Here is a 27,410-nt window from a genome sequence, read left to right as displayed (position 1 = left end):
GGAATCATATAGACACATAGATGCATGGACAAAAGGTAGGGTAGTATAAAGTAGGGCATTATAAGTATAAAACACTTTTAGGAAATAATGATTAGATTTTTCTTAATAGCTGTAAGATTTAATATAATGACTCAGCAAAAGTCTTTCTTTTGACTTGTCTCCAGCATAAAAAGAGTCTGGGATGGGTTGGTTTGGTTCGGAGAATCAAAAAGACTGGATGCAGACTGTGGTGAGTCTTAATAGAGTTGACATTGGACACCTGGATCTAATCAAGGCATCCCTATTTCCAAAGGGACAGAATAGGGCTGGATCAGTGTTTTCAGTGTCAGCAATTTGCCAGTCTTGCAGGTGAAGCTACAGAGGGAATGGTTGAATAAAATGGATGTTTTAATAATGTTCTTTACATAAAGACCCTTTATTCTGGCTATCTACAGGATAAAAATTTCTGCTTTTACAAGACCTTTGTGGACTCTTCCCGGCAGAGTAAAAACTAGTTATTCAGCCTCAAGCAATGAATGACAACTTCTACCTGGAAGTCAACATATGCTGCTGGGAATGTTCACTCAGCTAAGAATTCTTGACCTAAAAATTGGTAAATATAAATTAGTAAATAAAATTTACTAATTTAGTAAATAAGATTTACTAAATTAGTAAATAAAATTTATATATAAGTGAGACATTATAAAATGACTGTGGGAAATTTCAGTTCAACCTTAATGAATTCATAATGTGTTTCACATCAAGCTACCACCCCTAACTCAAAGATGGAAATAATCTACCCATTTTCTGGTTTTCCAGAGGCAATGGAAACACTGTGAGATTTAGCATAAGACAAATCTGGTTTGATTCAGAATTCCTCTGCTCAGCAGCCACTGTATGATATTCATTTATTCAGTATCATTACAATAATGCATTCCTACTAGAAAACATAATTAATTGCTTACTGCATGCCAAACACTGAAATGGTTGAAGATAGAGTGACTGGGTGATCTCTTCTAGCATTATTTATTAAGTGCACACTCTGAGCTCAGAACTGTTAAAAATTCTGGTGATAATGCCATTTACTGACAAAACAGCCTTTGCTTATGCAGCTTACATTCTCTCCTCATCAAGGAATTGGTGGCATCTTAAAGAAAAGAGACCAATAAAAGTTATTGCAAAGTAAAGGAGCCATAAAAAGAGCTATTGCAAAATCACTTTTCTTAGTATCCAACACTGGTAGTTGTGAAGCCCTAAACTTTTGAATAACTACTAATCTATCTCAATCTGTCATATGTTTAAAACAAAAACCAAAAAACAAGTCCTATTACATTACCTAAAAAAGCACCTAAAGTCAAAAATAATTAAAACTGTGTCAGATAATTGTTTCTTCCTTAATTTTTTTATCCAAAATAGTAATTAAGTAATTAGGAAACTGGAAAGAGTCCTGTAATATAAGAAGTTCAAATATAATTTGAATAATTATCATTTGAATAATTTGAATAATTTTTGAGGCATATTTTGGGGAAAAACCTTACCATACTTTCATATTTTGGGGACTTATATGGTACATGGTATTGACAATCTCAAGAATAAGTATGTTAGTCTGACATGCTTTATAGAGGAGGTGATACTTGACTTGGAACATAAAGAATGAATATGGAAATCCAAACCGAGGAAAAATGTGCTCAGAGACATGATTGTGCACAATCAGATCAAAATCTACAACTCACTTGGTAAGAAGGAACATCAGATTCCGGGGGAAGAGCTGCAGGGGAGAAGTTCAGTGGAACAGGAGAACGCAGCTCAAAGAAGGCTTAGTGTATCCTGCAGAGAACATTTGTCATGTCCTCACACAATAGGGAATCCCTGAAAGATTTTATACAGAGAAGTAACAAGAGCAGACCTTACTGATATGTGGGAAGGAGAGGGGAAATATTTAAACCTGGAGGCATAGAATTAACTAGGAGTAGTCCAGGTGAAAGGTTGTAAGAGCTGATGTCAGTGTCTGACAGGAGGCATGGGAAAGGGAGATGAGAGACTGTAGATTTTTAGGGTACTGTATAGATACTAAGTAATATGATGTATATATAGAATAAGGTATATTGAGGTAGAATTATAAGAAATATCTTAGCCTCTACTAACTTCAGTTTCTTTTCTGTTATCTATAAAATGATTATGTTGATTTCACAATTTTTTTTTAAGTTTTTAAATGTTTATTTATACTTGAGAGAGAGAGACAGAGCGTGAGTGGGGAAGGGGCAGAGAGAGAGGGAGACACAGAAGCAAAAGCAGGCTCCAGGCTGTGAGCTGTCAGCACAGAGCCCGACACGGAGCTCGAATCCACAAACTGTGAGATCATGTCCTGAGCCAAAGTCAGAAGCTTAACCGACTGAGCCATCCAGGTGCCCGTTGACTTCACAATGTTTAGGGAAAATCAAGACTGAGGCTGTATATGTTAAAAATCAAGCAAAAAAAAGTGTCATAGATGGTAGTTATTCAGTAAATGTTACTTTCCAGAAAGATTTAAACTTTATTACCATCCTTATTACATTCTACTCTGTATCACTATCATTTGACCAAATATCATTTTTCTCTACTCTGTTATGTACATGTTTAGAGGCTCACCATGACTCCATGCTTTGTAGAGTAAATGCACTAACCCTGAATGGAAAATATATTACTGATTAATGTGCAATGAGATGTACTGGAGAAGGACAATTTATGGAATGGAGGTTACACCTGATAGACTGCAATAATCATTCAGAATTCACTTCGTTCAAATAACACAAAGTTCATTAAAAGGAATGTTCATCTAAGTGTGTCTGGGTGGCTCAGTAGTTTAAATGTCAATTTTTAAAGTTTCAGCTCAAGTCATGATCTCATGGTCGTGGGATCCAGCCCCACGTAGGGCTTTGTACTGAGCATGGAGCCTGCTTGAGATTCTTTTTCCTGCTTCTTCTACCCCAACCCCACTTGTGCATGTGCACTCTCTCTCTTTCTCAAAATAAAAAAATTAAAAATTAAAGATAGATAGATAGATAGATAGATAGATAGATAGATAAAGAATGTTCATCTGGACATAGTTCATCATGTGCTACATCTGCTTGGAGGATGAAAATTGCATTAGGTACTTTTCCGAAATAGAAAAACATACCAGGGTCAAAAGTCTCTCAATACCATATTAAAATATTGTCTGTGAAGTAGCTCCTCATTAGAAATCTGCACTTGTGCCATGTATAGTTCAAAACATAGGTACACATAGTCCTAGTATGAGGACAATGTACAATATTAAGTTTTCTTAGTTACCAGAAAATACTGCTTCTATTTGTCCCTCTCTTAAGTCTTAATTACAAATCTAATGATTGCACATTGTCTTATTCTATTAGTGAATGTGTTTGAATTACCAAAACGTCCCCACTTTAGAATCTTGCAAGAGAAGTTCACTCATTATCAGACTAAAACTGCCTCCTCTTTCATCTGTAAAAATAGTACATTTATTTATTCTTCAGTGAACATTTATTAAACTGGCATATTCAATGCCAGTTGTATTTTTGTATTATTTTGTTATGTTTCATATTTATAAATATAAATATATAAATATTATCTCATCTGTCTCCGCAACAATATTATAAAGTTCATAGTGTCTCTGCACATAAAGCTAAAAGACAGTGGTGAAAAACATGAATAAATGTTCTCAAACTGCTAAGGGGACAGCCTTGTTGACCCCTTGTTGTCCCTGAATGTGTCTAACCAATCCACCTGGACCTGAATTCTGCATTCTTAAAAGACCAATAGATGTTTTCATTCAGACACTCAAATACTGAGTAGTAATTGTTGCTTACTTAACAATGATTAATATAAAATCATATATTTTACATATAATACAGAATTATAAGGAAAATTCTAAGAGAAGTACCACAGTTGTTTGCATATTAACTAATAAATTCTCTTTTTCTCATTTTTTAATTAGTCACACTATTTCACTTGAAACCATGTGAAATTATAAATATAAGTAATTTCATTAAGATTTAACTGTCCATAAACTTTCCATGACTTTTCATTTGAAATTTTAAAGTTCACATATTTATACCAAGGGTTTCTTTGTTTTATCAACTTATCTGTTTTAGCAGATTGAGTTACTATCTAAGATCATTTGCTGACTTTTTTAAATTGTTGTTTCAAAACCTCAGGAACACTGATTGTCACAATTAATATTTGTCCTACACTTTACTTCTGTGTCTGTCCCCACTTTCCATGCCACAGGAAGCAGATGTCATAAACAAAGAAAATTGGTGGCAATCAAAGTTCTACCAATGTTCTATGTTGGACATCAAATGCCTGACATCTCTGAATATGACCTTGTTATCTGTGCAAACACTTTATTTTTACCTCTCCCAGAATTATAAAAGGTCTAGTAGGAACACTTTAGCTGAATCAAGACTATTTTGTCTTTCATTATCTGGATCAAATTTGGTATTAAGTATAGCTGAATAATGTAAGAATAATATTTAACTATCCTCACCTCCCTGACTTTAAAATGAGCTTCCTAAAAGCCCATTTATTCTAATATAACTAAGGTATCTTTTAAAGTGCATTACAATAGTTGATAATTTTGTTATATAGTGTTCTCCAAAATGTAATGGCATTTCCAAAGAAGTATAATTTGCAAATTGGAGAACATTATTAGACGTAAGTCATGCACTCAAAAGCATTTAGTAATTGCATGCTGTTTATGAAACTCTAGTAAAAAATAAGTTGTGATGCCAGTCTTATTGCTATTTTTGTTATCTATTTTTCTATTTATTGTATGTATCCTCCACTTTATTATGCACTCCTTGAAGTCAGGGACACTTTGGTTCATTATTATATCTTCAAAGCCAAGGACTTACTATGCCTGGGGCATAGTTGACATTCGATATTGTTAAATTTTTTATGTTTTTAGGAACAGGATTGAAAATTGCCCTGTCATCATAGCTTATCCTTCTTCATTACTGTATCATAACTTACAGATCTGTATTATAATAGCTTAAAACTTTTTATCAAACTCTCAAAATCTTTGTACACCAATGACAGCTGTGCACTAATAGGAAATAGATTAATTGTCAGCCTTCTGGCCATAAAAATACCTACTATATTTGCTATATAAGTAATTAATATTTCCAGTAGTAACAGTGAATGGTAATGTAGAGAACTGAAAGTGTTGGGAGAAAATTAGAAAGGAGTTCTTGAAATATTGAACCTAAATTAAAATGAATTAGTTAGGCTCTGAGGTAATGCAACCAAATATGAAAACTAAAAATTCAAAATTGGATCAATGACTATTTTGGTCTTTAAAAAAAGTTGATGTTTGGGGCACCTGGGTGGCTTAGTCAGTTAAGTGTCCGACTCTTGGTTTTGGCTCAAGTCAGGATCTCATGGTTTTGGGTTCGAGCCCTGCATCAGGCTCTGTGCTAGCAATGCAGGGTCTGCTTGGGATTCTCTCTCTCCGTCTCTCTCTGCTTGTACTCTCTCTTTCAAAATAAATAAATATTAAAAAAATAAAAAATAAAAAAGGTTGATGTTTGAAGGATTGTAACAGTAACATGATATAATGAATATAAATAGCCATGGACTGCCTGAAATATAAGGAAAAATTTTTAAAAAGTTTAGCTTTCATAAAGAAGAAAAAACACAAACAAACAAAAAAGCAACCAAAAAGCACCTATTCCAGTTTTGGGGTAATGATTATATTTGTGCATCTCATTGAGTAGAGAAATTTATTGCCTTTATATTGAAACCAGCACATTTGATTTCCAGCTTCTAGTCAAATATATATGAAGGCTGTTTGTAAATTCATAACACCAAGTACGTGATGCTACTTCCAGAGAAGTACTAGAACATTTTTTAAATGAGTCGTTTGTTTCCAAATCTATGATTTACCTAAATCTAGTAGCTACTTTCTCAATTTAAATTTCTTGTGTGAATTTTTAAGAGATATGACTTATGAGTAAATAAATTTGATCATCATCTTCTGATTATAATTCTCAAAATTTCTCTGTACTTTGCAAATGAATGTGGACTACCTAGGAATCTGCAATTCCCACTAAATGACTACTTCTGTTCTTAATGTAAAACTCCAGAAATAATATTAAACTTGCTGTTTCCAAGTCATATCACACTATTATGGCATCTGCATATTCTACCCTTATTTTTGGAATTTCATCAACTACTTTTGTATTTCAGTTCTTTTTTCACATTTAAATCCTATGAGATTTTTTATTTAAAAAAAAACTTTTAAAATTATAGTTAACACAATATGTTACATTAGTTTCAGGTGTACAACATAGTATACAACTGCATATGTTGTGCTAAGCTTACCACAAGTATAGCTACCATCTATCACCATGCAACAGTATTATAATACCGTTGATTGTATATCCTATACTGTACTTTAATCCCTATAATTTCTTCATTCCAAAACTGAAAGCTTGTATCCACCACTCCCCTTCATTCATTTTGCCCATCCCTCAATCTCCTCCCCTGTGGCAACATCAGTTTGTTCTCTGTATTTATGGGATTTTTCTGCTTTTTGGTGTTTTCTTTTTTAGATTCTACATATAAGTGAGATCTTACAGTGTTTGCCCCTCTCTGTCTTACTTATTCCACTTAGCATAATACCATCTAGGTCTATGCATGTTGTCACAAATGGCAAGGAATTATTCTTTTTTATGGCTGAGTAATATTTCATTGTATACATATACCACTTCTTTAACCATTTATTTATTGATGAACACAGGTTTCTTCTATATTTTGGCTATTATAAATGATTATAGAATAAACATAAATGCTTATGTATAAGTTTCACTCTACTGCTGTCCAGTAAGTGAAGCTTACTTCAAATTCTAAGTTAACTAAACCCCAACCCTTCTCATGTCTCACATTGCACATTGCAGATAGCTCCACTCTGCAAACTCTTGTAACGTGTGCACTATGAATGCCTTTAATTGGTCCATCCTCACATCCTCTTCTAAGAATATTGCCCACAACCATACCTTTTGAGGATTATGACTATACTATAGAACTGATCCTATTGGATCCATGAACCTCAGACCACTGACATAATCTTACCTCCATGAGGAATATGGATTTATTTACTTGATTGTGAAGAGCTGAATTAATATCATGCATGATTGAAGCTAGACCTAACCAATTGCAATTCAAAGTTGTAAGGCAGCAGGGCACCTGGGTGGCTCAGTCAGTTAAGCATACAACTCTTGGTTTCAGCTTAGGTCACTATCTCACAGTTTGTGAGTTCAAACCCCACATTAGTCCCTGCACTGACAGCTCAGAGCCTGCTTGCGACTCTCTCTCTCTTCGCCCCTCCCCCACTTGTTCTCTCTCTCTTTCTCTCTTTCTCTCTTAAAACAAACAACATAATTTTTTTTTAAAAGTTATGAGGTGGCAAAGATGCCATGATTGAGCAGAGAAGTCAACGTACAATATTTGAAAAAAAGGAGCATAATTTTGGAAAGCAAAATTAAATAGGTTTGTAGCATGATATGTGTTCTACCAAACTGATAAATGCCTCCAGAATGTGTCTTCATATATTTGCAATTTTACAACTAAATATTTTGCCTAGATGAATATTAAATTTCTATTACATTTTAAATCATATCGGAACTAAAAATCAGTGATGTTTTGATATAATTAATATTGATAATTCTTATTTACATATTGTAATGAATTCATTTTATAAACTCAAAATTATATGGATCCTTTAAATTTAATCTTCATCAGATAATTAGATCAAACATAAAAGATCCCTTTAAAGGAATTTCAAGGAAAAAAAAAAGAAAGTAAGTTTACAAACGATGAAATCATAGTGTCACAGCAAGAGAAAATGTTAAAGCCTGAGTGTCACTGGAAATTCCCTCTCAAGATGTTCAAACTGGTAGTCTTTGTTTGAATTTTTATATGCTTTGCTTTCTAATGTAAAAAAAAAAAAAAAGGAGATCTGCCAAACATTTTCTGCAGAGAGAAAGCATCAGTGGTCTTTACAATATTTTTCATATTTTCACATTTTGGTTTCAGGGAGGCTGTCAGAAAGCATATTACAAAAGCAAAAACAAGCTAACAAAAAACTTGCATTCAAATATTACTTCAACCTCATAGTAGAAGAATAATTAAAGTTGTAGAAGATATTAAGGTCATAAAACCATGAAGGAAAGGAATGCAGTTAAAGAAATCAGCAATATGCTAATGATGAAAGGCATTTATTGAATCATAACTGACATAGCAGCTTAAACATATCTACCTACTGGGGGACGGATGTTACTGAGAATGAGTCAGTTTAAATTATAGCAGTCCAGAAAGACTCAGCAACATTGGCACTTATTATTCTGAAGTCAAAGATATGGGACAGACTGAAAATACGTGTATTTTTCAATTGTTTATATAAGAAAACTTTTTTTCCCTCAGACTTCACAGTCAGATGTTTACTTTCAAACTTGCCTTTTAAAAAGATAGGAGGATCACATTTTAAGAAACAAAAGAGGCTTTGTACCCAGTGGCACCAGATAGAGATGATGGTGCAGGTGACTTGCCATAGCAAAGCTGCTTTCTCCGACACAGATCACAGATTAGCTACCACAATGATTGTAATCTTACAAACATAGAGGGGGAAACTCTCTAAAATGGACTGCCCACGAAGTGAGAAAACATGGGCTCCAGAAAGCAAGTCATGTGACATAGAAGACACGTCCAGTTTACTAGTCAGGCTCAGCTCTATGGGCATATAATTAATACAATTGCAAAGGGTCTGAAGTTCAGGAAGGCCCCGAATTTGCTCTAATGTGTTGCTGTGCCTTCTTGAAATACTTAATTTATTTCTGAACTTGTGATTTGTAAGTGAAATCCAATGGGCCAATAACACAAGTGTATAGGCAGAGGTGACATTTATAATATTTGCATCCTGTGTTCTGTGCCAACCCTTTTACGTGTAGCTTCTGTGATGCTCCAGGAGCACCAAATTCCAAAGGACTCACAATGCACAGTAAGTTCAGCAAAACAGCAAGGGAGTACAAAATGAGTGTGTTATGTCTATGGCTGAGTGAATGGGATACCAACAGCTCTCCAAGAGACGTGTTTTCTGTTAGAACCCAAACTCGCTTCAAATGCAGAAAGAAGGCAGTTTCATTCGAGGAAACACAAACCCTCCAAGAGACTCTGTCATATCTTTTCTTACTCATGTTACCTCCCTAGCCAACAACTTCAATTGAAAATATTGTCCTAGAAGGAGGGGAAAAGATAGAGCAACTCACATTCTTTCTCCTCTCAGTCCATTACTCATCAGTAAGCCAAAGTTATAGTGTTACAGTGTTATAGAATGTACACATATCAGTAAGTGAAGTAAAAACTGTTGATTTATTTCCATATTGTGCTTCCACTGTTCAGGTAAGAGAGAAATGTATATGCATGTGCAAGCTATGAAATACAACTGGCATAATTTCAGTTATTGCAGATGAGTTAAACGCTCTTATAGTCACATAAAAAAATCTGGCATGATATAAACAGTAAACATATGCTAATAACATAAAATTGCATTTTTCTTTACTTAGAAGGGCATTAAATAGCAAATAAAAACACCACAACAACTTGAGAGAGACTTTAGAAGAATTGAAAACTTGGGGCATCTAGGTGGCTCAATCAATTAAACGTCTGATCTGACTTCTGCCCAGGTCATGATCTCACGGTTTGTGAGTTTGAGCCCTGCATCTGGCTCTGTGCTAACAGCTCAGAGCCTGGAGCCTGCTTTGGATTCTGTGTCTCCCTCTGTTTCTAATATCTCCCGCTTGCACTGTGACTCTCTCTCTCTCTCTCAAAAATAAATAAAAATTAAAAACAAATTAAAAAAAAAGAAGAGTTGAAAACTTTATATTAATCATACCACTTTAAAATACTTTATGCTCAGGGGGCCCAATGTTTTCATTTTCTTTACTGGGACCTACAAATTATGTAGCTGACACTTGCTGGAAAGTACAAATGGACAAAGCAATGGTAGAATTCTTAGTTTTGCCAATATAACCTTTGAGCCAGTTGGCCTTTCCTTGAGTAGTTTCCCTATAATTGTGAGACTATGCATTGGCTTGAATTACTAAGAGAGAAACAATAATAGAATATGTTGGGAGAAAAAGATGTTCAGTGCATCATCCCGAAAAAAATCTCATAGTTTTATTGGTATTTTACATCATTTTTGTTCTGATTTTATGGATATAGATGCCTTCATAAAAATTCAACAATGCTAAAGACATTTGCCAAAGACAAATGTGTAATTTGACTCTCCAAGCAATATAAAGGTCAACAGAAGGAGATGCAATTAACTAGAGAACAAGGAATGCCAACGAACTCATGACAGTTGTTTGGAAATCTTATGAATACTATATTTAAAGTAAATGCTCGAGATTAATAACTTTGGAACTAATGCTCCTTTTTTTATGCCCCTCTTCTTATCCCATGTAACTAGTCATATTCAGAGAAACATGAGTAGCAGAAAAATTTGCCTGTGTATACACAAAATCACATATACTTCAACATCCTTCCATCACATATGGAAAATTACTCAGGGTTTTGCATAACTCCTTTAAAAACTGGGTGTTTACTCACGAACAAGTCATATCTAGTGTTGAATTCCTTTAGGAATGAATTAAATGAATTGGAAAAGAAATGACTGTAGGAAAGAATGTGAATATGTTGTAAAAAATAAAATAGGCATGTCTCCATCTTGAAGAAAAACAAAAGAAAAAGCAGTCAGACAAGAAGAAATGCAAAATTATTTCATTAAAAAAAACTCCCATTAAATTTAAATACCTTTAGGGGTGAGTGATCCCATATGGAAGAAATATGAATGTGTCTCCTTCTATAAGGGTTCTCCTGGAGGATTTTAACAACTGCTTACACTTGACTGCTGGAGCACCTTTAATTTTAAAGTGTCCTGGTTTACAATAAAGTTAGGATCTTACAGCATAATTTTGATTTATGATAATATTTACTAAGAAGGAGAAATATTAAAATATGTAAGATTGTCCATGGGGGTTAAAAATATATGACAGGGTCTGCATACACTTCCTGAAAAAATAATTTTTCCTTATTTCCAAGTGTCTAAGATTTTATTCAAAGCTAAAGTAAAATATTGCCTGCCTTGTTGGAACACGAAAAATGTGATTAGCCAAGATACAGAAGGAAATATTGCTAGTAAGTTTATTCATGGTAAAGCTAGTCATATGCCTATGCTTATAACAGATAAATTATTTCTCCCTTCTACAAAATAGTCAGGAAATCCAAGGAAAGAAAAACTGTGTATCTCTGTGTGTGCTATAAATGTCTCTTTCCTTAAACATCTATACTTAAAGTTTAAAAAAGAAATAATTTCTGAAATAGTTTGAAAGAGTCAGAATTTAAAGATAGTAAGCAATTTTTTGTCAAACTGATATATGAGAGACCTTTCTAAGAAAGTCAACTAAACTAATATCACTCTGCTGTATCTAGTAAAGTTAATAAAGTTTGTTTACCTCAATTTGCTAAATTAGATTTAGCAATTCTAACCTAACAAAAAAGAATCCTAAAATATGGTTATAAATGCCTGATAAAATTTATCTCCTATAAAGAGAAAGAATCACATTTTATTGACAAAACACTCACCAAACTTAAAAGCAGACACACCTCTTACAAAATGCATTGATTCAGATACTGCTTTCACAAACTTTTCATATAATCACTGTATATTCTGGACATTTTAGTACCATTTACAATTTTTTCATTTGATAATTGTTTACAGTTGTTTCATTATTACACTCTCACATTTTAGCTCTTTTATATTTAAACCAATAACTCTTTTTTTAGATTTTAATATTTTTTTATTTTTAATTTTTTTAGGTTTTTAAATTTATTTTTGAGAGAGAGCACAAGTAGGGACAGGCAGAGAGAGTTGGGGACACAGAATCCAAAGCAGGCTCCAGGCTCTGAGCTGTCAGCATAGAGCTTTATGTGGGGCTCAAACTCATAAACCCTGAGATCATGACTTGAGCTGAAGTCAGATGCCTGACAGATTGAGCCACCCAGGTTCCCCTAAACCAATAACCTTTCTAAAGTAATGGATGCATGGGATATAAATGGCAAAAGTCTATACATCATTTAAGGTTACAGCAGTTTTGTTTTCTTAATTCATGGTGTGAGTGGAAGTCTGGCTTCTGGTCAAGATGGAGGCATCCAGAAGAGTGAAAGAAAAGTGCTAACTAGGGAGATCCAAGGCAGTTATCTAACTTTGACATAGTTACCTCCTTACCTTGTTATTTATTTTTAAAATACCTGAAACTTTACTACTATTAGATATTTCAATACTAACTGCAAAAAACATGCTTCAGCACTGCCTCGACAATCCCATGCTATCCTTGGTAACTGAAGATTAGCTCTGACTTAGAGGAGATTTGGAAATTTAAGACTTTAGATAAATAAAATCAATGTTCAAACACAAATTTATGTGAAGATATTCTAGTAATAAAAAACTGACGTGTGTCTAATACTTTAGTATATTTAGAGGATAACCTAAATTATAAAAAATATTTGGAAAATAACCAAAGAATAAAATATATCATGAACATTTTTAGGATTACAATCAGTATTTAATTAACATTAAATTTAGATTAACAATAATCAGAATAAACAATAAACAGAAAACTGCCTCATCTACAAAGATATAGCAAATCAAAATTGCATACTCTGACAGTTAGAAGTGAGAGATGTACAAATAGGTAAGCTGCCTGTCACTACAATTCTAGACATCTGTTTAAGGCCATAATGAAAATTCTGAAAATAATCTTAACAGTGTGTACCTTTACTGGGAAGTAATCAAATGGGCTAAGAAAATGAGAAAACATTAATGAAAATGTAATTTAAGTTCTGGGACCTGGAAACCTGATTTTCATACCACTTCCTTCATACTTTATGCAAAATAAGAGAACCTACTTTGTTTTCCAAAAGCATATATAAGGTGAGATATGAAAATGATGTTTTCCAGGTGTCTGGTGAAAAACAAAGTTTAGCAAATGGAATATCACTAGCTAGGGACAGGTAAAGACATTTACTAAAGCCTGAGTACATAATCCATTTTTCTAATATGACTATATTATATATATGTCATATATAATACATGCTAAATATATGATGCATGTTATATATGATATATGCTATATATATATTATATATATATATTATATATATATACACAGTGAGAGACACAGATAAAATATAAACATTTAATAAATTGTGGTAAAGCATATATGTAAGGTTGGCATTATACTGTTACACTCTTCTATTTAGTTATTTTGTATGTTTTAAAGATTTCTGTGAGGGAAAAGGGGAAGGTGTAATAGTAAGCAAAATAATTGGCTAATGAAAAAGCAAAAATTTTGCTTTGGACTTGGACTGGAAATTTCTTTGGAACTCAAAATTCTTTGGTCTCCTAAGGTTCCAGTGACTTGATTTGTTACAAGACGTAAGTCTTTCAAAAAAGTTTGTTCGGAAGGGAGTTTGCTATGGAATTCCAAAATCTTTGTTAAACTTAGTTTATTAAAATTATTTTTAATCACCCACTAAAACCTGTGTTAATGATATTACTGCTGTTGCTGATAAACTTCACCAACATCACTGTAGCATCAGGATAGACAGCATTGGTTAAGGAAGGTTTCAGAAAACACCTGGAGCAGATTAAATAACCACTTAGGTTGAATGTCTTTGAAATACTAAGTTCTTCGGGGCGCCTGGGTGGCGCAGTCGGTTAAGCGTCCGACTTCAGCCAGGTCACGATCTTGTGGTCCGTGAGTTCGAGCCCCGCGTCAGGCTCTGGGCTGATGGCTCGGAGCCTGGAGCCTGTTTCCCATTCTGTGTCTCCCTCTCTCTCTGCCCCTCCCCCGTTCATGCTCTGTCTCTCTCTGTCCCAAAAAATAAATTAAAAAAAAAAAAAAAAAAAAAAAAAAACATTGGAAAAAAAAGAAATACTAAGTTCTTCATGAAAAGTCTCATGACACAAATTATTGGACTGCAATATTACTGACTTATCCAAATATAGTGTGCTGGTCAGTAATAAAATCAATGTCCATGATTTCAGGTAAACCCTCTATTTTTATTAATTTGAATTGCAACTAAATGTATATTGGAAATTTTCTTCATCCAAATATGTATGAAATAGCTCCAGTCATATGCTCAAAGAGGTGTTTTGAAGAGGCTACTACTGGTCAAAGTTGAGACTACTTATATATTAAAAAAATAATGGCAATAATGAATTATAACACACTGACTTTCAAGAAATAAAGGAAGAGACAAAAACAAAAACAAAAGCTTTAGAGAAAATTGCTGGCTAAATGTAGAAAATGTTGAATTAGAAAAGGACCATTTTCCAATCCCAGGTAATAAAATTGAATCTAGCCAGAATCATCAGTAGATGCTAAAACCATTGAAGAAAATGTTGTAAGGGGAATAAGTTATTTTCCTGGTTTTAAGGATATCCTTTGAGTGAATACTTATTAATATCAGGGGGAGAATACACCTTCAGAATGAAGAGGCCTGCTACTCAACCTCTCATCTAAGTGACCATGTTTGTCAATAATAATGGTAAAGCCTGGCACCGTGTGCCTCATAAAATGTCCTTGCCGCACAAAATTTTTCAGCCTGTATCTCATCATAAAGAAACAATCTGACACATTCTGAATATGGAATATACTTCAAGATACCTGGTCTGGCTTCTTTAATAGATTAATATTAAATATTTTATTAAATTATTTATATAACTTTATTTATTTATTTATTAAATTTATTAAACTAAACTATATAATATTAAATATTTAATTAAATATTAAATATTAATATTTAATAGATTATTATTTATAAGTAGAAGGCTAGGGGACTAATCTATATCAAAAGGCATTAAAGATAAATAAAACCAGTGCAATGGGCAGGCTTTGTTTGGTTCATGCATTAAAAAAAATAGAGTGAGAAAGAGGAAGAGGATGACGATGAAAAAGAGGAGCAACAGGTGCTGCTATAAAAGGCATATTAGATGCCCAGCACCATTGTTAATTTTTTATAGAATTACAGATAATTTTCTTGCATGGCGTATGCTACTATGGCTGTTTAAGAAAATAGTCTCACGGTTAAAAAACTCATACTGCAGTATTTATGGTTTAAGGTCATAAATTCTACAATTTACTTTTAAATTATATATCTATGTATATAAATTACATATATATATATAATTATACATATGTACATATGTATGTAATTACATATATAAATATAGAGCCTGAATTATCAAAAAGTTGTGTGTGTGTCTGTGTGGTTATGTGTGTATTTTGTGTAGAGACTATGAAAAACTATTAAAATTTAGTGAATTTTGATGAAGCATAGAGATGATAGATGTTCAATAATCTATAAGTCTGAAATACATTCAAATTAAACTTGATGAAATTTTAATTTAATAGAGGATAATTATGTAATTATTACAAAATAAAATAAATTATAAAAATAAATTATAGTAAAACATAGTTACTTTAGTATGTGTATTTGAAATGGAGAAAAAGTATAACAATTGCTTTTTAATCCTTTCAACATTGTTACATATCAGCAACTTTGGTACTAAAATACTATTCCCTATTTCTTCTATATTTTATGATATACCCATAAGTTAGTTAAGTCCAATAATTGAGCACTTATATGTCATTTGCTGTGCAGAATTTCTGTAAAGTTCCTAAAAAGAGAGATTTACAAGAGTTGAAATAGTATATGTTAATCAGAGATTGCATTTTTATGGTACTCAATTAAAAAAGTAGTTATTTAACATTGTAAGTAGCTGGTTTGACTTTCCTTTTCTTTTTTTTTTAAATATAATTTATTGTCAAATTGGTTTCCATTCAACACCAAGTGCTCATCCCAACAAGTACCCTCCTCAAAGCCCATCACCTACTTTTCTCTCTCCCACATCCCCCATCAACCCTCAGTTTGTTTTCAGTATCCAAAAAGTAACTTTTTCCCCCTCCCCCTCCCCCATGGTCTTCTGTTAAGTTTCTCAAGATCCATATATGAGTGAAAACATATGGTATCTCTCTTTCTCAGTATGACTCATCCTCCAGTTCCATCCACGTTGCTACAAATGGCCATATTTCATTCTTTCTCATTGCCATATTCCATTGTGTATATAAACCACATCTTCTTTATCCATTTGTCAGCTGATGGACATTTAGGCTCTTTTCATAATTTGGCTACTGTTGAAAGTGCTGCTATAAACATTGGGGTACAAGTGTCCCTATGCATCAGCACTCCTGTATCCCTTGGGTAAATTCCTAGCAGTGCTATTCTGGGTCATAGGGTAGATCTATTTTGAATTTTTTGAGGAACCTCCACACTGTTTTCCAGAGCAGCTGCACCAGTTTGCATTCCCACTAACAGTGCAAGAGGGTTCCCGTTTATGAGGTGGTATCTCAGTGTTGTTTTGATTTGTATTTCCCTGATGATGAATGACATTAAGCATCTTTTCATGTGTCTGTTGGCCATCTGGATGTCTTCTCTGGAAAAGGGTCTATTCATGTCTTGTGCGCATTTCTTCACTGGATTATTTGTTTTTTGGGTATGGAGTTTGGTGAGTTCTTTACAGATTCTGGATACTAGCCTTTATCCCATATGTCATTTGCAAATATCTTTTCCCATTCCATTGGTTGCCTTTTAGTTTTGTTGTTTCCTTTGTAGTGAGGAAGCTTTTTATCTTTATGAGGTGCCAATAGTTCATTTTTGTTTTTAATCCCCTTGCCTTTGGAGATGTGGGTTTGATTTTCCTTTTTAAAGACGATGTTTCTTTCTATTAATCATTGTGAAGTAAAGGAAAAAGTTATTAAGAAACTAGAGAAAGTAATAGCAAATGAAAATCAAAGAATATAGAAAGGAATCTATGTAAGGTAACATAGACATTTTATGTATTATCAGAATTGAATAGTGACCTAGTCAAACCTCCAAAGAATGTATAGGCTTAATATGTGAATAGAATTCCAAGTTAATGTAGCTAGAATGTAGTAGTTAATGTCAGTCTAGAATGACAGATATATGTAGATATTTTATTGTTTATATACACTATCTGTGCCAACAAGACAAACATGTTTTGTCTTTTAGGGATTACAAGTTTCTTATTTATTTTAACAACTCTCCTTGAAAAATTCCCCTGAAGCAATGTCTATTCTTTTTAAAATTTCTGAAATTATTTCCTCTGTGACAACCTCCCAGTACATAATTATCAAGGCCATACATGAAAAAGCTTGTAGGCTTTGCAAGTGTTGATTTCCAACTATAGTGCACTCTATATTGTCACTCTTAAATCTTTTCTATTCTCCAATCTCTTCATAGTCTACAGGGATCTATGTTTTAATTCTTTTTTTTTTAAGTTTGTTTATTTACTTTTAGAGAGATCAGATGCATGCATGCAAGAGTGGGGGAGGGGAAGAGACAGAAGTAGAGAGAGAGTCCCAAGTAGGCCCAGTACTTTCAGCCCTGAGCCTGATGCAGGGCTCAATCTCAAACTGTGAGATCATGACCTGTGTGGAAATCAGGAGTTGGTAACTTAACCGACTGAGCCACCCAGGCACCCTATTTTAATTCTTTTTTTTTTTTTTTTTTTGTAAATAGTAATATAATTTATTTCCTCAGCCACCACTGGGTTGATGTTTCTAAAATTCCTCCTCATCATGTCACATTTTCTGATTTCAATATGTACCAGCACCTTATTACCTACTGTATAAAAGCAATGGGTTTCTTAACCTGGTATTCCAGGGCCCACACAATTGATTTCTATTTAGATATACCTCATCTTGTTCCTTTAAATTTTTCATTCCATTCAGTTATCTTTATTCCTGTCTGATATTCACTCTCAACACACTACTGCATATTTCTACATATATTTGGAAATACAGGCATATTTCTGACACATTGCTTGGTTCCAGACCACTGACATTAAACAAACACTGCAATAAAATGAGTCAAATAACTTTTTGGTTTCCCAGTGCATATAAAAGTTATGCTTGCACTATTGTGGGGAATAAGTTTAGGAATTCCCTGGGCTTGCACCTATGGGTTAACAAGGCATAAAGAATTGCAAAGCCCGGGTGCCTGGGTGGCTCAGTCAGTTAAGTGTCCGATTTTGGCTCAGGTCTTGATCTCACAGTTTTTGAGTTCCAGCCCCGCATTGGGCTTTGTGTTGGCAGCTAGGAGCCTGGAGCCTGGTTAGGATTCTGTGTCTCCTCCTCTCCCTGCCTCCCCTCCCCCCCCCCCCAAAATGCTCATGCTCTGTCTCTCTCTGTCTCTCAATAATAAATAAACGTTAAAAATTTTGAATAAATAAATAAATAAAAAATAAATAAATAAATAAATAAATAGAAATACAAAGCCATAGGATGCTCACACCCAACTTTGGGTAAATAAGATTAGTTAAATAGGTATTGAGAGGGCAGGGCAAAGGCCCCAGTATAGAGAGGGCGGGGCAAAGGCCCCAATACTAAGGTATATGACGTAAAGAAGATTAGGTATTCAGGGCAAAAACACCCCCCAATTTAGTACTATAGGAGAAAGCTGCTTTCACAGGAAGGAAGGACCAAATTAAGTAAACAGTTAGTAGGGCTGTGGACTGCTGCAGGGTGAAGTTGCCCAGAGCAGAGCTAGTTAGCAAAAGAAAGGTGCCTGGTTGACCCTGAGGCAGCATGCTTTATCTTTCTTATCCCCTAGGCTAGCTAAGATAAACAGACAGGGGGCCTCCTGTCTGCTGTTAACAACCATCTGCCCAGCGCCAGGATTTTGTTTTACATTGACCCAAATCCCTAACACCATATATCTTCAAAACCCCCTTTCCCTCACACCCATAAGTTAATGTTCACAGATTTATTGTCTCTTTGTACACATTCATCACCATGTTTGTAAGCCTTCTGATCTTAATAAAAACGGAGCAAGGACCCGTTAATTGGGGCTCTTGTCTTCTCCCTGAGATTAGTCAACTCTTCCATTTTAATTCCACACCCGCTTTCTTGTTGGACAAGAAAGAACTCTAGACCCATGGTCTACAACACACTATACTGTAGCTTATTAAGTGTGCAATATCATTATGTCTTAAAAAAACAATGCACATATCTTAATTAAAAATATTTTAAATACTATCATATGAGCTTTCAGTGAGTCATAATTATTGATCATAGATAACCATAAAAAATATAGTAATGATAAAAAGGTTTGAAATACTGTAAAATTATGAAAACGTGTCACAGAGACACAAAGTGAGCAAATGATGTTGGAAAAATAGAGCCAATAGACTGGATGCTTGGTTGCCGCAAACAGTCGTGTTCCAAAAAATGCAGTATCTGTGAAGCACAATAAAGTGAAAAACAGTAAAATGAGGTATGCCTGTAGCTAGTGTCCTCTTGATCTCACTTCTTAGTAGAAAAACCAGCCCATTTTCCCATTTTGTGAAAATTTCTCTAAATATCCAAAGCCCAAATTGTATATTTTCACCAACGCTAATCATTTAGAACTTGTTTTAATTGTAAGTACTGTTCTTATTCATATACTTATTATCAGGATGTTCATAATATGATTAGGAAAGTATTTTTTAGCTTAATCACAAAAATACCCTCCCATTTTATTTTATTATTTTTTTTAATCTATCTACCTTTCTCTCTCTCTATATATATATATATAGATAGATTTATATATATTTATATTATATTATTTATATATAATACAATATATATAATATTTATAATATATATAATATTTATATATATTTATATTATATTATTTTTATATATATATAAATATATATTTTTTTTTTTTTCTGGAATAGAATGTAGTGATTTATCACTTACATATAACACCCAGGGCTCATCCCAACTGGTGTCCTCCTTAATGCTCCTCACCCCTTTAGCCCTTACCCCCACCCAACACCCACCAGCAATCCTCAGTTTGTCTTCTGTATTTAGGAGTCTCTTATGGTTTGTCTTCCTCTCTGTTTTTATATTAATTTTGCTTCCCTTCCCTTATTTTCACCGGTTTTGTATCTTAAATTCCACATATGAGTGAAATCATATGATATTTGCTTTCTCTGACTGACATATTTCACTTAGCATAACATACTCTAGTTCCATCCACATTGTTGCAAATGGCAAGCTTTTATTCTTTTTCATTGCTGAGTAATATCCATTGGATATCCAGTGGATGACATTTGAATACCCTCCCATTTAAAACTAAATTCTCCATTGCTTATGAATTTAGGTACATTCACTCTCCTACCTCTCGTTCCATTTTATAAATACCTCACTTATTGTTTAAATGATAATGTATTGAAAATATTCCTTCAGATTATACTTCCAGGAACAGTGACCATTTCTTTCATTAAACGTATTCTTTGTTTTTGCATGCTATTTAGCACAAAATACATGCTAAAACAAACAAAGGAACAAACAAACAAATCTGGAAGAATATTCTGTTCCCACCCCAGTAGCACTATCTTTTAATACTAGAGGAAGAAAATTGAGTCATATGATATTGGTATATGTAGTTTAAATTTTTCTACATTATTTATTATAACACTTCAAATGAGTTGATTTTTGGAATAATAGTATGGGCACTAAAATCATCATTACTTCAGAAAGCAGTATATCTTTAATTATGGTGAAACTTAACCTTTCTATTCATATTCAGAAGGGCCACAAATAAAAGTAATTTCCATGTGAACACTTTACTAGTAAACTTGTCATTATTTATGTCCAGACTGAACAATATTTTTCCCAATAGAAATATATAAAAAGCTATAATCATTCTGTAATGAATAGATGAATTTTCATTGCATGTGATACGATCACATAATTATTCATGTCTATAAATATAAAAGATGGATGATACCATCACACTTTTATGTAAAAATGCTAATCTCATTTTATAAATGCATGCAAAGTTGTGATTATAATCCAATCATTATTTAACTGTCCATATTTATATCATTACAGTCCTCTTACTAGGGTAAATTTAAAGTCATATTCTGGATTATGCTAAAATCTAAGATCTTTCCTAGTTCTAAATAGCCTTATTATTTCCTAGAAAGAGTAGGGGATCTTTGTTTTAGTGTAACTACATTCAGTTAGTCTATAAGAATTAATGACCTGTCTCAAAGATATAATTTAAGTTTTAAAATTATTTGGCTTAACTCACATCCACACATTTAATCATAGACACTTTGCAAACTCTTGTAGGTAATTGCATGAATATTAATAAAGCATATGTACCTACTAAAATTTTTATCTTTTTTCTCATTATAGATAGTACTATCAAATATTTTACTTAAATAAATTAGTCTATAACTTAACTTTTACATTTTGTACAATTTTCTTCTGCTCTAACAGTGACATCAGTATTATATTTAGAGTAAAAATGGTGAACATGAATATAGCCATACAAATGATCCTAATTGTGAAAATTGAATACTAAAACTAACTTGCAATAATTATTTTAATATTGAAAAAGTATGCTTTTATCATTTTAGCCTTTCAATATATTAATAATTTATTTTTCCTTTTTTAAATTTTCGCGTTCTTTTTCCATTTTCCTTTTTAAGGAATAAAAAAAGATAATTGTAGAGTTGATTGAAATATTGGTTGTCAGAATCTTTATTCTATCTCATTTATCCTGCATCTACTACAACAATTCAGGTTATGAAAGATACAGATAGGTAGATAGATAGATAGATTTAAAAATGTCTGAACCACTTCATAGACTCGGAGAGGCTGACCAGAGAATTAAGTCTAAACATTGTGTTTATTATTGTGACATCATTCATCCCTCAATCTCTAATTTCTTCTTCCACCCCATCCAAATCCAGTCACTCCAACTAAACCTACTGTAGTTGTGACCTCTAGGTTGCCAATAGGCTAACTTTCATCTTATTTGATTGTTAGCAGTATTCTATATATTTAAGAATTTCATCCTTCTTTAACTCTTTAACTTCCTTAAACTTAAGCTTCCATGGTATAACACATGTATTTTTTTAAAATCTTCTTTTTTTTGTTTTGTCTTTTTTGGCTCTCTGGCTTCTTATTTCCTCTCTTGTTGGCTTTTCCTCTTCTACCTGGCTCATGAATGTCTCCCTGTTTGTAGATCTATCTTCTCTTTTTATCTAAGAAGCTTTTTTTTGAGGATCTCATGCATTTCTGGGGCTTAACTACTAACTTTATGCTAACAAATCTAATTATATCAGTATTGAGAAGCATTGAATTGATAGCTAATTAGTCACTGTTTTCTATCATGTTAACTATACAGAATATAGACTGTTTGTCATTTTTACTATTATCTTTAAAAATCATTGGTCCCATGGACAATATTTCCAATCAACTCTAGAATTATCTTTTCTATCAAAAAATCATTTAAAAAAATAAAAAGAAAATTTTTAAAAAGCAAAAATATATGATTAACATAATGAAAAGCTACTATGAAAAGTGTATAATTTTTAAATTGCTATATTTAAAATATAATAAGTTAGTTTTAATATTCTATTTTCACAGGTAGGATAATTTGTGTGGCTATATTCATAATCACTATCCTTCCTCTAAATAAAACACTGATGTCACTTCTTAAGTATTACAAAAGGTCCATTGTATCTGGTCCAAGAGGTACATGTCTTCTGCCAGTATCCATGAAATTGTGACAGACTAGTTTATTAACCTGTAAATTGGTTTAATTTTCAAACCCTTCCTAGTTCTTGAGAATAGTGATAAATATTTTCATACACACACACACACACACACACACACACACACCTCACACCTCCTTTTAGCTAAAGGATCAGAATACAATACAGGGTCTAAATCAAATATAAATTGTGCATTTTTTCTTTCTTATATAAATATATTTCTTCATTTTTTATTCAAATATTACTTAATAATATTCTCTTATTTGAATTCAGTTTTACTTTTAAGAAAAAAAAAAGCTCTGGGACACCTGAGTGGCTCAGTTGTTTGAACATCCCACTCTTGATTTTGGCTCAGGCCATAACCTCACAATTCTGGGATCAAGCCCCGTGTCATGCTCTGCGATGGGCATAGAGCCTGCTTGACATTCTCTTTCTCCATTTCTCTCTGCCCTTTTCCCATTTGTATACTCTCTCTAAGGAAAAAAATTAAAAATTAAAAAATTAAACATAAGTTCTTTCAAATTGTGTTGTGGAAATTGCTCTTTATGCTTGTGAAAATCAACTGGACATATCTTTTGTGAATTCTACATTTAGTGACATCACAAAATCAGCTTGCAATCCATCGTGATCATGGCAGTAATGATATAAGAGAGGTATTAACTAACACTATGGTGGTAATAATTTTTCAATATATAAGTGTATCAAATGGACACATTAAACTTATACAATATTGTATCTCAATAAGGATGTGGAAACAAATTCTAGCAATGGCCCAGGACCAAAGATAACTATCTTCAAATCATTAATAACTAGGATGAAAAACAGGAATCATTGTAAATATGATCATATTTTTTAAGCTAATGAGAATAACTGGCTTTAATCAAGTGATCCAGCCTACCACCACCAATATTGAGAATGTCTGATGTGATACAGTGAGGAGTTGATGTGTACAATTGGAACACATGTACACACACAAAACATATTCACACACAAACACCTGTATATATAGATATAGATATAGATATAGATATAGATATATCACATTATATAAATATTATATTTATTATAGAAAAATATGGGAATTTTGGAAGGGTGATTGCATCCAAAGTATGCTTGCATATACATGTAATTAAGTTTCTGAAATAGAATGCAGTATGTGTAATATTATAAATTTATTTTCCATTGTATAGACCCATAGAGTTATAAAGTCTTAGAGCTAAATGAAAGTTTGGATATTAGTATCACTGAGGAATTAACATTCCAAAGCTCTCTCTCTAGGTAGAATATGCTAGTAACTACTGTACGGATGGGATGTTTTAAAAAAAAAAAAAAAAAAAAACCAGAAAAGCTTAATCCATATGCTTGAGAAAATTAGATTCTTGGAAAGATATGACATATTGCTTTTGTAAAAGCTATGACTTTCATTTCCACAAACATCTTTAAAACTCTATTGGAAGATTATTAGACTCCTGGAATAATCCAAACAAAAAGGCCATGTGAAATCTTTGAAAGACTAAGTTATTGACCTTTTAGTTCCAGTGCCCAAGGGTTTGACGAAATGCTGCAGAGAAACCCCACAAGAGGATGAAATGCTTTAACTTTGGAGGGCCTCCACACTGGAAATGTGACAACTTGGAGAGAGAAAAGAAGTAGCTAGAGGCTAGGAGTCTTCAGACCTAGGCCAGATCCCAATTCTGCAATGTTCTGGGTATATTACATGGGAAACATTATTTGGAATCTCTGAGCCTCAGCTTTCATTGTACAACAATGTCCACAATGATATTGACACAGGCTCTTGAAAATGGCTGAAATATGTGAAAGTCTTTGTCATCAATTCAGCACTATGCAAATATTAGGCAAGAAAAGTTGAAGGAAGTTTTGAGGGTTGATTTCTGGGCACTCACTCTTGCTACCTAAACCTTTCCCTTTCTTCCTAGTTTCTATCTCCTTTCACTCAAAATAGATTTAAAGTTCTTGGGATAATATTCAGGAAAGCAGCATTTCTAGAGGCTACAACAGGAGAGGTAGATGCTACCACATCAAACATGGCTTTGATAAGAACAAAGTACAAACCCATACTAAATTCAACTTACACAAGGAACTACTTTTGTTCTGGCAGATTGCAAGGACCATCTTGTATTAGGCATTTTCAAAAAAGTCAAGAAGTGTTTCTTAAATTGATGAAGCATATTGCTATAAATTTTCTGGAAAATAAATAATAATACAATTAAATTAAAATTTAAAAAATGGTAATAATTTGCTTGTCTTCACATTCAATGTAAGTGGAAAATCTTGCTTATTTTGTTTGTAACTTTCTTATATGTAACAAAAGCTGCTTGCATTGCTTTTTTGCTTCTTTATATTTTCATTTAATATTATAAAATATAAAAATTGTTTAAATGTCATTAGTTAATAGACTATTTTTACTTAAAAAGATCTTTTCACTACATTGCCTTTTAGTACATAAACTTTAATGACTCCTTTAAAAATTACATAGAGAGGATGAAATGTGTAACAGAATAAGTTTTAATGTTTGCCAATTATTTTTTCATAAATACGTTTTATTTTAGGTAAAGATATTTAACACATTTAGTGCAAAGCAGAGTATGTTATTTTATATTCTAATAAGCAGATGTATATTTTCCAAAATAATATTAATACCAGTAGGGAGCTATCCATTTGAGAAAGAATGTATTATTATGCCTAAAACAGATAAAAGCATTTTCTTTCATGAAGTCAACGCCTTTGGAAGAAGGCCAAGAGTATGACATATCTAGAAATGAATGTTTGAACCTCTGACACCGTAGTGTCTGCATTCACTATATAGAATTTCCTGCCCAGAAATTTGTAAATTACAAGAAACTGATCTGTAAAAATAGCTTGTATATAGATGTTTCCTTGTAGAAATTTAAAATGGAAGAGATTTCTTGTTGAATGGAACACAGGTACTTTGAAATTAAGCACAATGGATGGACTGTAGCTCTAAATCTGATTCTCCAATGTAGGATTGACTAATATTTAAATAGCCTTTGACAAAGGGAAGATGTCCTTCTCAAGATTAAAGATAAATGAAGGGCCTGACTTATATCAGTGGGCACTGTTTTAAAAACCATGATACTAACAGTGACGGACTTTCAAGCACCCTTTTATTATAATATTATAATAGAGTATATCAATTAATATAAAATTATCTTATTATATCTTATTATTAGAAGAGATTATTCTTTGCATCATTTTAAACATTTTCTTACAGAATACATTTCTTTATTTGGAAGTATGTTAACCTAAGAGATTCTTTATAGAAGAAGAAATACATTCCAGCTAGTATCAATGCCTCATCCCATGTATATTCTCTTATTGCTAAGTCTTATCAGAGTATGGCTTCTTTTGTTATCTTGCAACTTTAGCAGTAAAACCCCATGGGTCATTACTATAAAATATCTTCACAAAAGTGGCTAATATCTAACTGAAACTGACCTCTTGTATTATTCTAAAAGATTAAGGATGAAAATAAATGATGGCTGTGAAAGACATCGTTATTCTGTCATCTTGGAAATGCAAGATTAGTGAGCCACAGAGGGTTAATTTACAAAAAGAAAAGATCACTGATTCATTTTTACTCCTTATATGTTTGCTTTTGGGTTTAAAACAGTCTTCTCAATAAGTTATAAAGTTGATAATTTAATAAGAACCTGCCACTCTCACCAGGAGAATACGATTCAATTCAGTCAAAAGAGTGAAACCACACTCAGGGAATGTCTGCTCAGCAGACAGGTCTGGCACTTTTCTCATTCCATGGTTCCTGTACTGAATTAGTTTTCTGTATTCAAAGCAATATGGAAAATGATAATGGACTCCAGCTCTCCTTAATACCTTTCTATCTGTGCAAATACATTTCAACTTATATCTATATTCTGATATATGGTCTCATTGGTACATTTATCTTTCTCCTTTGGAGTTGTAACCATAATTGTTTGAATGTAAGTAACACATCAAAAATACATTTGCCTCATCTACTCACATATTGCCAACATTTAAAAAATACATATATAAATATTACTTTAAAATTTATTATAAATACATTGTTTTAATGTATTATATTAATTACATTGTATATTATACTGTATTATATTGTATGATGTATTATATAAATTATAAATATTATGTTAATATTTCTTTAGTTGTAAATAACCAAAAATGATTTCAAATAGGCTAAAGTATTTTACAGAAAATTATAAGACTTTTTTTCTAGGCACAGAAGTAGGACATGTATCAGAGGCTGGAAAGTCAATGGGAATACAAAGGATTCTGAATTTTCTATCTCTGTCTCTCATTTTTCTTTCCTTATTCTCTCCCTTTCCTTTTTTCTCCTTTTCTTTTCCTTATCAAATCTGATACTATAAACATAGAATTCTAATGTATTAAGAGTTAGAATCAACAGCAACTTTCATTGAAATAGCATAGAATTTGACACAAATTTTAAGCCAGAAACATGTAGGAATATATAACATTGGTTGATACAAACCTTACTGCATAAAACAAGTTAGTTTCTTGATCACAACAAAATTTTCTTTAGAAATAATTATTTTCATAATTGCAGAAGTCACATTTTGCCTATTTTATGTAACGTAAAAAAAGATATCTAAAAGTTTTACTTTATTTCTAATTTATCCTCTTTCTTAATGTCTAAAAG

Source organism: Neofelis nebulosa, chromosome 1, assembly GCF_028018385.1.
Source record: "Neofelis nebulosa isolate mNeoNeb1 chromosome 1, mNeoNeb1.pri, whole genome shotgun sequence".
Taxonomy (NCBI): Eukaryota; Metazoa; Chordata; class Mammalia; order Carnivora; family Felidae; genus Neofelis; species Neofelis nebulosa.
Note: the sequence above shows the minus strand (reverse complement) of the source record.